We start from the raw sequence: 10,779 nt of genomic DNA on the forward strand, positions 1-10,779 counted from the left end.
TAGCGCCTCCATGCTCTGGACACTACGCTGACAGATATATCAGACTTCTTGCCACAGCTTGCATTGATCTGCCATCCTGGATGAGCTGCACTACCTGAGCCACTTGTGTGGCTTGTAGACTTCATCTTATGCTACCACTAGAGTGAAAGCACTGCCAGCATTCAAAAGTGACTAAAACATCAGCCAGGAAGCATAGGAACTAAGAAGTGGTCTGTGGTCACCACCTGCAGAACCACTCCTTTATTGGGGGTGTCTTGCTAATTGCCTATAATTTCCACCTGTTGTCTGTTCCATTTGCACAACAGCATGTGAAATTGATTGTCCAACAGTGTTGCTTCCTGAGTGGACAGTGTGATTTCACAGAAGTGTCATTGACTTGGAGTTACATTGTGTTGTTTAAAGGGGTATTCCATGCCAAAACTTTTTTTTATATATCAACTGGCTCCGGAAAGTTAAACAGATTTGTAAATTACTTCTATAAAAAATCTCAATCCTTCCAATAGTTATTAGCTTCTGAAGTTGAGTTGCTGTTTTCTATCTAACTGCTTTCTGATGACTCACGTCCCAGGAACTGTGCAGCTCCTATGGGGATATTTTCCCATCATGCACAGCTCCCGGGAGGTTACATCATCATTGAGCAGTGAGACAGAAAACTTCAGAAGCTAATAACTATTGGAAGGATTAAGATTTTTTAATAGAAGTAATTTACAAATCTGTCTAACTTTCCAGAGCCAGTTGATATATATTAAAATGTTTTGGCCTGGAATACCCCTTTAACCCTATTGTTACTGAGACCAAAGTATTGTAAAAGGATAGTGTACGGAGAGAGAGACCACTTATTAATGGATTACATGTAGAATAATATTGACATTGATACCAGCAATAAAACATCCCTATGTGTAATAATATCAAAAGAAATGCAGAACAAAACAATATAATCAACATACTAGAAAATGTATATCCTTTTGTATACTCAATACAGGTGTGTATATATTAACATTATTTTAGTACCATGAAAACATGCATAGAAAAATTATTAACACATTAAAGAGATATCTAAAAAAAAACACACACAGGCATCTCTTGCCGTGCGGTAATGAGTTCCAAAGGCTATGGGGGAGATTTATCAAAACCTGTCCAGAGGAAAAGTCGCCCAGTTGCCCATAGCAACCAATCAGATTGCTTCTTTCATTTTGCAGAGGCCTTGTTAAAAATAAAAGAAGCAATCTGATTGGTTGCTATGGGCAACTGGGCAACTTTTCCTCTGGACAGGTTTTGATAAATCTCCCCTTATGTGTGCATGCACTGTATGATTAATAAAAAAAAAAATAGGATAAATATCAGTAAAATAGCATAATGCCATAACAAAAAATAATTTCTTGTGTCTTTTTCAAAAATGCGATTTGCCGAATTTTCCCCAAAATTTTGTTTCGATCCGAATATATTTGTTTCTGTATTAAAAACGGCTATTTCCGGCCCACAGAGTGCCTCAATAGGGGTATAGAACACTTTGCCTTGCTGTAACACGCATATGTAGTGTGCTGGGGTAGTGAAATAATACTGTTATTCAGTATGACATGCAGATTACAGGCATCGCTATTAGAATCACTGCCGCAGAGCGGCACAATGAAAGAGTCTGGATGTGGCAGCAAGGTCGGGAGACCATATGGCGTCACAACTGAAGTGATTAAAGAGATTTTGAGATGTCAATTGAAGAGTTTAAAGAGATCAACGAGTTTAATGTGGAACCAGCAGCATGAGATCATATGGAGACACAATGACACAGTCTGGAGGTGGTGGCAGCCTATGTAGGCCGCAGAGTGGCACAATGACAGAGCCTGGAGATGGCAGCAGCATGGCGAGACCACAAGGCGGCACAATGACAGAGCCTAGAGGTGGAAGCAGCAGCATGAGGAGATCATATTGCTGCACGATGACAGAGCCTGGAGGTGGCAGTAGCATCAGGAGTCCTAAAAGTGACCCGGTGACAGAGTGGGGCATTGGGTGGCAATACCAGTACCCGCTGACGAAGGTGGGTGAAAGAAGGAGCACTTGGCATTAGATGTGTGGTATCAAGCGGTTGGCTGGATCAGAATAGTAGCTGAGTTAGGTAGGCAGAAGAAACAGGTCTCTTTTGTCAAAGTGTTGGTGTGGCACCATGGTTAATCTAGTCTGATGCATCAGGCATTGGTGGGTGGAAAATCTGGCTGATCCATGCCTGATTCATCTTGACAAAGGTCAGTCTCTCCACATTTTTGGTGGACAGGCGAGTTATTCTTGGAGTTACCATGGCTCCCGCCGCACTAAACACTAGTAGGTCAGTTTTTCCTCCCTCTCACTGGGTGTAAAAAGGCCCCCATGTTGTGTCGGTAGAGAGGATCCAACAAGGGTGGAGAGACAGAAGTCATCCCGCTGCCAAATGGTGACAATTCAGCAGTCACTACCCAAGCAAGTGAGCATGCACCATGCCATTTGTGTAAGTGACTCGGAGGGACTCCCCGCCTCCATCTTCACTGTGTCTGCCACTGTGTGTCTGGGTCTTCTGTCTCATCTTCCTTATCACCCTGTAGTTCCTCTGGCTGCTCCTGCTCCTCCTCTTCTGTCAGATTTAAAAAACCACCCATTTCGCTACACGTTGCCTGTGCTCCACTGTTCCCCTCCTCCTCCTCTTCCAGTTCAGCCCCCACAGGGCTCATGTGGCCGTGAGATGAAGGCGCCACATCTCCAGTGCCCTAACCAGCCATCATTTCCACCATCTATTGTAGTAAATGAAGCAGTGGAATGATGTCGTTCATCCCGTACTCCTGGCGACTGACAAATAATGTGGCTTCCTCAAAGGGCCTGAGCAAATGGCAGGTGTCACGTATGAGCTGCCACTGGTTGACATTGAAGTTACACAGGGGAGTCCCCCTATACGCTTGCATCATCAAGAAATCGTTAATGACTTTTCCATGTTCGTATAGTCAGTCCAACATATGGAGGGTGGAATTCCAACGGGTGGAAATGTCGCATATCAGACTATGTTGGGGGTTGCCAATCTGACACTGCAGCTCAAGGAGGGTGTGCGTTGCGGTGTACGAGTGGCTAAAGTGCATGCAAAGTTTCATTCCCATTGTTAGGATGTCTTGCAGATGGGTGGAACACTTTAGGAACTGTTTGACAAGCAGATTGAACACGTGTGCCATGCAGGGCGCAGTGCTCAGGCTTCCTTGATGCAGTGCAGACAAGATGTTCTTCCCATTGTCGGTCCCCATGGTTCCCATTTTCAGTTGTCGCGGAGGAAGCCATGATTTGATTTCATGATGAATCCCTTTTGAGCAGTTTCTCCCCTGTGTGACTCCGTTCACCAAGGCAAACCAGGTGAATAACAGCATGACACCGCCGTGCCCTGCACACTTGATATTCTGGAGGGGCACTGTGACTTGTCCGTGCAGTGGAGGCTGAGGACATGGTTGAGGATGAGGAGGCAGAGTCGGACATTATCTCAGGACCAACGGCATGAAAGTGTGGAGGCAGAAGCGGTGTGACCTGGCCAAGTTGCTGGTGTATCTGTGCAGGAACCACATTCACCCAGTGGGCCTTAAAAGAAAATGTGTTTCCCCTGAACGTAGTTACAGCTCCACACGTCGGCGCTGCCGTGCACTTTAGTACACACCGACACCCTCAAGGACTGGCCCACCTTCTTTTCTACATATTTGTGCAGGGCTGGTACTGCCTTCTTCGCAAAAGAAATGACGGCTTGGGACTCTCCACCTTGGCTCGGCACAAGCCTTCAGTTCTCTGAAAGGTGCAGAGTCCACCACTTGAAAAGGAAGGGACTACAGCACCAGCAACTTAGACAGGAGCACATTCAGCTTCTGCGCCATTGGATGAGTGGGCGCATACTGTTATCTCCTGGAAATCGCTTTGGTGATGGATTGCTGCCAGAATAACTGATGAGAAGTAGGAGGAGCAGGAGCATCTGGAAAGACATAAGATGGGTATGACACACAGCTCCCTTCAGCTGAGGTGGTGGAGCCTTGGCTGGCTGAAACAGGGATTGGCGTGCCACTGGGCGATGCGACAGGCTGGACCACCACATCAGAGCCACGGTTCTCCCAGGCCACTTTATGGTGACGCTGGATATGTTGACGCAGGGTCGTGTTGCCAACATTGGGACCCAGGCCACGCTTCACCTTTTGCCGACATGCATGTGGCCACGTTAACCTCCTCCGGATGCTTGATGAAAAACTGCCACAGAGCTGAGTAGCTGATTCTCCCACCATCAGTCCGCACTGATTGACTGCTACTGCCGCCGACTCCAAGAACCCCTGTTCCACTACCTCCCGGGAAGGTAGGCTGCCGCAAAGCAGGTAGTCTACCCCGGACACGTTTGGCTCCAGACTTTCAACTTCTGCCACCATGCTGACTGCCAACCATGCTACCACCTTGCTGGCTCAGCTGCTGCCTCACGGGCAACCTGCCACCCTCTTCTCCTGATGATGATGAAGCCCCTTCTGCACCCGGCTCCCAAGTGCGTCCGGCTTCATCATCATCGAGTTGTGTCGGCACATCACTGATGTCATCCTCAAGTTCCTCAACAGTGTCTGTTTCAGGACCCTGAATGCTCGCAACACCACCTCCCACGCCACTCTCCTAATCACTACTTGCCCGCCTAGCAAAGGAAGCTGCGAATGTCTCCTCCACATCTTGGCTGGGCAGTAGCTGCTGACTGTTCTCTAGTTGATCGTCCTCGTTGTATAGTGGAGCTGAGCCCACAGCATACAATACTTCTCTGCGTGAGGGAACAGCAAAGGACAGAGGCAGTTGGAGGACAGGGAGTGCTCCCGGGCCATGCCAACTGAGGGTTGAGTCTGAAGAACCCACCGACTGTTGACTGGGGGTGTCAGATGTCACTTGGGATGAAGTGGATGACCGAGTTAACCAATCAATGACGGCAGAAGGCTTGTTGGTCAAGACACGACCACTAGTGGGAGCTCAGACCTCTGCTGCCACGCGCCCCTACTCTGCTGCGATCTCTGCCTACACTTGATAAATATAGGCCTCTGCCACTCCTCTGTGCACTTTTCTGCCTGACATACTTGTAGAACAGTGGTGTGCGTATATATTTTACTTTTTATAGAGCAATACGCCCCTATACGGCTGCAACAGAAACTTTCGGAACACTCAATGTGTATAAATAGATCCCTGCATTTCCACTAACAGGCTTAATATGCTTGAGACAGAAAACACGTACAACAGCAGAGTGCGCATATATTTCCCTTTTTTTCCCCATTTTTGTGTGTAAGTCTTTTAGTGCTTTTACACTTACTGCCCCCTATTAGCTTTAACCAGAAAAAAACTTAGAACTTTGGAGTGCTTATATTTTTCACTTTTTTAACAATAATACACCCCAGTACGGTTGCAACAGAAAAAAGCGTTCTCTCTCTCTCTCTGAACTGTCCCTGTCTGCACTATGGTTGCTTGCAGTCTTTGAATGGGGATTGCTCCCAGTTCTGAACTCAATTGGCAGACTATGAAATGACTTCTAAACTCTCCCTGCCTGCCTGCAGTGATGCGTGCTTGAGGTCAATGGATTTCCCCTGTGCTGATCTGTTTTGTCAGTAATGCTGATTAGTGACCACACAATGTCTGTTCTCTCTCTAGCCAGAATGAATGCAGGCTTGAGGTGAATGGATTCGCTGCTGTAAAGATCTGTATTGTCAGTAACGGTGATTAGTGTACACACAGTCTCTGCTCTCTCAGCAAAACAGGAAATGCCCATCTTTGGCAATGGCTACCGAATATATAGGTCTGTGACATCACAGGGCTGGCAGGTTGCTGATAGGCTGCATGCCGCCATGTGATTCAGGGTGATTCCGCCTACCCACCTTCCTGCTTTCCCAGACTTCCTTGCCCCATGTCCTCGGCCCACACAAAATGTGGTGAATGAAGCGATTCGTTACCACGAAGCGCAAGGAAATTCTGATTTGTTTGGGATCAAATTTTTCATGAAATTCGAAACGAATTCGACTTCGTCAGCTTTTAATTCGCCTATCTCTACTTGTGTCCATTTTAAGGATCCAAAAAACCTCTCGAGCATGTCACTTTTTAATCCAATTACCTCCTAATATGGGTTTGGATACGTGCTCTATAACTGTAACCTGTAATGAGCTGACAGATCCCTGGTGGAGGTCTCCAAAGTGCTTGGATGCACCAGAAGACGCTTTAGTGTGAATATTGCTCCGGGCACCCGTAATGTGATCTGATATGTGTTTTTTAAGAGGTCTGCAAGTTGATCCCATGTATTGTTTGGCACATTCTGTACATGTGATACAATATACCACATGACGTGTCCTGCATGATATGGATGAGGAAATTTTATGTGATTGTGATGTAACTGTAGATGTTATTGTAGAGGTCTGTTTCGTGTAGTTACATATAGTGCACCTAACTCTACCACAGGGAACATTACCAAGATGTTGTAGCCAATTTATATTGCTTTTCTTTACTGAGGACAAATAGAGACTGGATGACAAAATATTGCCCAATGTATTATTTCTTTTGGCTATTTTTGAATATAGACTCAAGAATATTATCTTCACATAACACTGGTAGGTATCTGTTTATGATATTTTTTTATCCCAGAAAATTGTTTACTGTATTTAGTGGATAAGATTGGAGGTAAACAGGAAAGATTTTGTGATTGTATTGGTCGAGTATGTTCCTGTAGAAAATCTGAACGAGGTTTATCCTTTATTTTATTTTTGGTATAATTGATAATTCTCTGAGATTAACCACGATCTTTAAGACTCTTCTCTCTAACGTTGCCTTCTGTCAGAAAAGCCCAGTCAGTGGAACATAATCTACGGGCCCTGTTAAACTCCCCTACTGGTACATTATTAATAGTGTGTTTTTGGTGTGAGCTCCTGGCATGTAACAGGGAGTTACCTGAGCTCTTCTTTCTATATAGAGTGGTGTCCAAAGATTGACTAGTTAGAGTACCTACTTACCCATGTCCTGTCTATCAAACTGCAGCATAACACCAGAGAGGAGGAGGTTAGAGAGCAGCCTGCAGTCATTGGATGAAGAGACCCATCACAGCACGGCAGACTCAGAGAGGAAGTAAATGCATGGTGAGTGAGGGCAGGCTCAGTGCTTGCCTCGTACATGCCCCTTCCTGAGCAGTGGATGTCAGAATGAGCAAGCAGCAGAAAAGAGGGATTTGTGAGCTAAATACAGAAGCTAGACACCTAAAAAGACATGTATTATTTTTTTCTGTGATGTGACAGATACACTTTAAAAGCTGTGTTCATAAATAAAAATGGAATGTATGCAGCTCCACGATTTCCAAAAAAACTGCAGATTTCTTTTTCATTTTACAGTAGAATAGTTCAAGCATTCAACGAAAAATCCCTAGAAAAGCAATTGATATTCCACCTCCATGGCAGGCACTGCTCGGGCTCCATATGCGGATGAAGTCTACACAAAGATCTGACTAGATGAAAGATTCAGGTCACACAAGTATCAAAGAAGAGGGAGATTACTGGGTTTAAATGCCGCCATTAAATCATTACATATATGTCTCTGTCAAGCGTTATAGCCTTGGTGTGTTCAGAGAGAGATCTATGGAGTAAATATATGAGCTCAAATAGTAAGAATGCAAAAGAAAAGAGGATCTCAAGCGAAACACTTTAATGGGCTTCTTATACGGAGCACGCCGGCTCGTGGAGAGACCAAACACGGACCACAAAGGAAAATAATAAAGGGCTTTATGGTAATGTTAAACAGACAACGCGCTTCTAAAGGATTCCACCGTTTTCGTCAGGTCAGTAGGATGATAGCATAAACACAGGCTTATATAGACAATACATAAGCGCACATTGGGGAGAATGTCAAGAACCCGAATGGTCATAGTGACGTAATGACCAGACGAAGGTCAGAACTGTACAATACAGATGTGGTGAGCTGGGTTGTTACAATAGTGTAGCAGGGTCTGGGGGTATTAACCCTGTGGGTTAAGGGATTATTAACCCCTGATTATTCGTGACGCCGGGATGTGGTTCTTCCAGTATGGTAACTGCCATCAACTGGTGTTCAATAAACGAATGTCCACAGCAGGAACTATGCAAGAACTGGAACTTTTACTTGTAATTCTTAAGAAACAGTCTTTACAAATATGCAGTTTCTCTAGAGGCAACCGCGATGCAGGATACCTCGCAGGCTTGCCAGGACTTGTAGTATTGAGAATATCTATGCAGGCCACTGTGCTACTAATATCATTCTTGAGTTGAGTAGTAGTCACTAGAATTGTAGATAGAGCTTGATAACTCACGTTTTGAAGTGGCTGCAGGTTCTTTAGGCTTTGGCCTAGCTGAGATGAATTTAGATAGTACAGGTATTGTGCTTGGCTGAAATCCAGGAGATAAGAGAGCGAGTTTAGAGACTACAGCCTCTTATATACTTAGGAGCCTGGACTAAAGCCCATTGGTTGCAAAGCCTGTGGGTCCTGTACCCAAGGAACTCTGGGTATGTCACATGACAGTGCTTCACATGACTAACACTTCTGTACACATTTGAACAAACTTTATACATATTGATAATGCATACACAATATAAACAATGCATTTATATGAGACAATAGAAGTTAAGCAAAGGGGTGAACCCTGCTGGAGAGCCCTATGGACTGAGGGAACTTAGGGAGGGTTTGTGACCACACACAGAGATTTCAAAGCATAAATTAAAGATCATAAAATCCATAAAATGTTATTAGCAATTATTATATACCATAGGTAAAAATGTAAAATGGAGATAAAAACATCTACAAATCATGGCCATAATAATAGATATACAAACATATCCTGCATTTTGAAAGTACATATATATATATATATATATAATTTATTTATATACTGTATATCATTGTGGCCATGATTTGTAAAGGTTTTTAATCTTCATTTTAAATTCTTACCAACCTAACAGTGTTATAGACGGTTTAAAAGGCTCTTAAAGGGGTTGTGCGCTGCCCTGCAGTTCGGAGCTCCGCTCACAGCGTCCGAAAGTTCATTACTCCGAACGCTGTGTGCGGGCTTCCGTGTTCGCAGCCGCCAGGCGTGACCTCACGCACGGCCCCTTTGCGACGTCTCGCCCGTCCCCTCGTGACGTCACGCCCGCCCCCTCTACCAAAGTCTATGGGAAGGGGGCGTGCCCTTCCCTGACTTTCGTTGAGGGGGCAGGCGAGACGTCACGAGGGGGCGGGCGAGACGTCATGAGGGGCCGGGAGTGATGTCACGCCCGGCGGCTGCGAACATGGAAACCCGCACACAGCGTTCGGAGTAATGAACTTTCGGACGCTGTGAGCGGAGCTCCGAACTGCAGGGCAGCGCACAACCCCTTTAAACAGCGATATACACACATTTATGGGCTATTGGTGAAGTAGAGGTAAGGACAGAACTAGTTTGATCAGAACCAGAACTTTTTGCCAGAGTTGGGTAAACCGGCAGAACAGAACTTTTGAAGTTCACTCATCTCTAATGCAAATGTCTTCTTTAAAGGGGTACTCCGCTGCTCTGACTGAGTCTAGCTGAAGCTGGGTCTGTATTCTAAAGTGTTGTATTATTAAGTGTTACATTTGAGAAGTTTTATAAGCAGAAGTTTAAAAAGCAGGAGTTGTAAGCAGGACCCACTGTAACTGTAAGTATTACACTCCCTTGATAAAAGTAGTTTTTCTTAATAGTTAATAACAGCTGTTTGTCACCAAGGATATGGACAGCAGGATTGGAGGTTTTCTTCAGTGCACATTGTGCCACATGTATACATCTCTGAGCAGCAGCTTCAGGGTGAATACCGCTGTGACAAATGTGAGCATGTTGCCCACCTGGAAGCTCGTATTAGAGATCTAGAGGAGCAAAATGCAACATTGAGGGCGATTGACAATCTTACAGAGCAAGCAGTTAGTGGGGTAGAAATGGAGGTTGGAGAAACTAGCCAGGAGGCCCAAGTAGGGAGCTGGGTTAATGTAGTTAGAGGGACTGGAAAGGGGGCAAGGAAAAGGAAGGTCACTTCTGCTTCTGATCTCCCAAGTAAAATTGCCAAGTTGGGCGATGATGCGAGGGCCTCGGTATCAGAGATGGCAACCCTAGTGGATACTGGTCTCCCTAACAGCCGGGGGAACAGCTCAACTAGTAGTGTGGGGGATGGTAACGCAGGTAGGCCAAGACAGTTAGTTGTGGTAGGGGATTCTATAATCAGGAAGACGGATAGAATAATTTGTCGCCAAGACCACCTCAACTGAATGGTTTGCTGTCTCCCTGGTGCCAGGGTTCGGCATGTGGTGGAAAGGGTGGACAAATTACTAGGGGGGGCTGGGGATGACCCAGCTGTCGTGGTCCATGTGGGAACCAATGACAGAATACATGGTAGGTGGAGGTCCTTGAAGAATAATTACAAGGAACTAGGTGCCAAGCTGAAGGGAAGGACCTCTAAGGTTGTGTTCTCTGGAATACTTCCTGTGCCATGCGCATCGCAGGAAAGACAGCGGGAGCTTAGGGAGTTAAATGCATGGCTTAAGTCGTGGTGTGAGGGGGAAGGGTTTGGGTTTTTAGAGCACTGGGCTGACTTTTCATTGGGGTACAAACTCTATTCTATGGATAATTTGCACCTGAATGGAAGGGGGTCTGCTGTGCTGGGGGAGAGAATCCTGTAAGGGGTGGCTGAGTATTTAAACTAGGTGAGTGGGGGGAGGATAATAAAGCAAAGAAAGCAGACAGTGGGATGGATAGGTTAGAGAGGGGTCAGGAC

Source organism: Hyla sarda, chromosome 2 (genome assembly GCF_029499605.1).
Source record: "Hyla sarda isolate aHylSar1 chromosome 2, aHylSar1.hap1, whole genome shotgun sequence".
Taxonomy (NCBI): Eukaryota; Metazoa; Chordata; class Amphibia; order Anura; family Hylidae; genus Hyla; species Hyla sarda.